This window comes from Amphiura filiformis, chromosome 3, assembly GCF_039555335.1.
Source record: "Amphiura filiformis chromosome 3, Afil_fr2py, whole genome shotgun sequence".
Classification (NCBI taxonomy): Eukaryota; Metazoa; Echinodermata; class Ophiuroidea; order Amphilepidida; family Amphiuridae; genus Amphiura; species Amphiura filiformis.
In genome coordinates, this window is record NC_092630.1 from 76,072,235 (window position 1) to 76,075,963 (window position 3,729).

The following is a 3,729-nucleotide window of genomic DNA, read 5'->3' on the forward strand; positions in this document are numbered from 1 at the left end:
CGTATTTGTTTGTGTTACTTGTGTTTTATATTTTCCATATAAATGGAATTCATCTGAAAGTAAATCCGACCCTGGTCTAAAGTGGTCAATTATGAGGTTAACTTGATCAGAAACCCACACTAGGCGTCAACATTAGGGGGACGATTGTATGGACCATTCCCTTTTTGGAGGAGGGGATTTATCACATAGATTGGAGGTTGGAGGCAGAACTATTTGAATGAACCTCGTAGGTCAATACTTTTATTGCTTTGTAGTTGTAGTTGACACGGAGCGAGTTTAAAGCCAAAATAGTACTAATTTTAGTAGGGTTTTTTTCCGCGCCAGGCGTAAAAATTTTCAATGGAGACCCATTTTTAACGTGTTTTTTTTTTTTTAAACAGACCCGAAAAAATTAATAAGCCCCCTAATGACATGAAAAAGTGTGAAGAGATGAAAAATTTGCCAGAGGCAGGCCCGTAGCAAAAAATGCGGAAAGAAAATGCCAAAGGTTCCAAAAGTCCCCTTTTTTTGACCCAAAAAGTCACAATAACGAGAATAACAAAAAAAAAAAAAGAGGTTTTTTATGCCTTTTTGGTCCAAAAATGTCCAAATCTTGAAAAAAAATCAGCACCCTCTCCCCTAAAAAAAAAAAAGAAATAATAAATCCTGGCTATACTTTGATCAGCTTGTAATCGGCGAGAATTGTCAGGTTTTTATCACTACGCCGAAAAGTTCTATGATTCTAGCCAAGGAAGGGGTATTTGTTACTCAAATTTAAGGAATTTAATTATGAAAAATTTTCAAAGTTCAAATAATTTAGCCTTCCCCTGTGACCGCCAGTATGTCTAGCCTATTTTCCTCAGATATTCTGAATAAATATCTCCATTTGAGTCTCTCTTTCCTATGCATAAACGGTATCAAGTTGTAAAAACCGATAAACCGTCTATGTAAAACCGATATGAACCGAAAAGTCGTTTTTTTAAGTATTTGTACAAGTTTTTTTTAAATGTATTTCCTACCCGTACACAAACTCTAACCCATCCCAAACCTTACTACATAATACAAACCCACCCAAGTCCAACTAGCCTAACACCCTTCCCCCAAACCCCAAAATGGAATAGGGGGAAATTGATTTCGCCCCAAAATTGGACCTATCATTCTCATCAAAATGACCATTTTTATTAGGAAGGAGAAACCTTTTACATAATTTTGGATATTTAAAAAAATTCTAAAAAATACCTAAAAAGTACATTTGAGTGCAAAAGCTTTTTTCTTCTGGGTAAGAATTCTTTGACAAATAGGTCCATGCATGCATTTTGTATAATGATGACCTATTTATCATAAACCTGCAATAAAAAAAAGTCTGTTACATGTAAGAAAAAGTTCTTACCCAGAAGAAAACAGTCGGGAAAATAGCTTGTGCACTCGGAATGTTGTTTTTTTGGTATAAAATTTTAGAAAAATTTTCAAATTTCCAAAATTATGTGTAAGCTTTCTCCAACAAAAACAACAATTTCGATGAAATGAAGCAAGATAAAGTAACTATTTCGTTATTAACATTTATTTATTTATTTATTTATTTATTTTATTCATATTTATCCAGGGTAGCCCAATTCAGCCGATAGCTGGTCTTACATGGGGCCCTGCAATACATTTACATAACATTAAAAGGCAACAATTTTCAACATGCAATTTATATAAAATATACAACTATTAGATACAAAATTAAATACAGAAATATATACAATTTTCAAAGTAGAATAGAAATACATCATTAACAAGTACATGCTCAATTTTTTTTAAAGACTTGAATCTTTGCTTGAAAGTCTGCACATTTATAGAACTTCTTACATCATTACTCAGTTTATTCCAAACCTCAACCCCACTGTATGAAAAAGATGATTTAAAGTACCCAGTGTCACAACCATTTGTGCAAGGCGGTAGAGCCAATAAATTGGACGCACCACATTATGTTTTTCATGTACATAAGAAAACCTGTTGATAAGGGTTGTTTTACAATCAGGGTACATTTGGGTTGAGCACCATATTATGCCCGGTTTCAAATATTAGATTAACTAATAATTAAAAGTTGCCATGCCTAATTATTGGCCCCTATTAGTTCCACCTACAGCCACAAAGAAACTGTTTGAAATGCTTAGCAAATGATGAAAATATACATTTCTGTATGATTTTGGGACAAAATAGCCGTCTCATTTGACCTTTGTGAACTTTGCAAATGATATATCACTGCCAGCAATACCATAAAAACATATTTTGACAGTTCAGAAGTAATGTTTGAAACATGATTGTTCAAAATTGAGAACCATGTAAGATTGCGACTGTTTCATTAATTGTACCATTTCTTCAAATTTATGTTGAAAATTCCGTCAAAAAATGTCCTCTCCGAATACAAGCTCGTAATCCATAGTTAAAATTGACCCAAGACTAAAATTTTATTTTCTTGAAAAACACTTATATAGGCCTATATCCTACAAACTCATAATAAACACTTAGTCCACTTACACTTAGTTTCCATGTATCACATGTTTGAAAGTTGGACGTCAGGTTTCCGTCAAAATGTGTCCTCTCCGAAAAATTGGGTATACAGAAACGTGTGTATCAAAAACATGTTTCTGGCATAACTTGAAACTCTGAACACTTGATGCCTAAAATTTTGACAGATTTCCTATTTGACCCATCTACAACACAAAAACAAATGAATTGAGGAAAAACTAGATACTTCATTTTTCACCCCCAGTGAGACAATCTGTGTACCCTGATTGTAAAACAACCCATAAGGTACTGTGGTGATATATCGTTAAGACATTTAAACATTAACAGTGATTTGAAATATCACTTTAACCATACTTTGCTTTAACATTTAACATTATTTCAGGTGAAATTAAGGGGGTACTACACCCCTGTTGTAAATTTGTGAACATTTTTGCATTTTTCTCAAAAAATAATAACACACTGGTAACAAAAGTTATGTATATTATTCGGGCAAGGAATCCAATTACTACACTGAAACTTCAGTGACTCAAGACAAGCGGTTAAGTATAGGCCTATGTGATAAAAAATGAGGTACATCCTAGCTGTACCTTATTTCTTATCATATAATTATAACGAACCGCCTGTCTTGGGTCACTGAAATTCCAGTGTAGTAACTGGATTCCTTGCCCCTATATAATATACATAACCTTTGTTAGGGACCGTTCATAAATACTTTGGTGGGGGGGGGCTGGGCACTTGGAAATTTTTGAGTCAAAACTTTTTTGACCCCCCTCCAGAGAACCATAACACTTTTTTGACCCCCCTCTTTAGACATACAAAACTTTTTGGACCCCCCCCCATGAGGTTAAAAAAGGTCTGGGGAGGGGGCTACTCCATTTGTGCAAACTCAGTCACAATTATAGGCCTGCATGTTTGTTCATACATTTATTTATAATAGGCCTGTTTCCAAAAAACATGAAAGTTGAAGCTGTTTTTCACATGCTGTGACTTGTATGAAGTTTAATTTAAATTTATGCATTCTAATTTTTTGAAAATACATGTTTTATTCTTATAACCAATAATTAAATAAATAAAAGTAACACAAAAAAGGGAAATTGACAGTGGCGTAGCTAGGGCTTGTGGCACCCAGGTCTAAGGATGGGTGTTGCTCCCGATTCTTGAAATAATTATTGCGCCCGGAGCACAAAGGGCCTACCATTAATTAATTTTGGTTATAATGAAGTTGAATATTGGTCT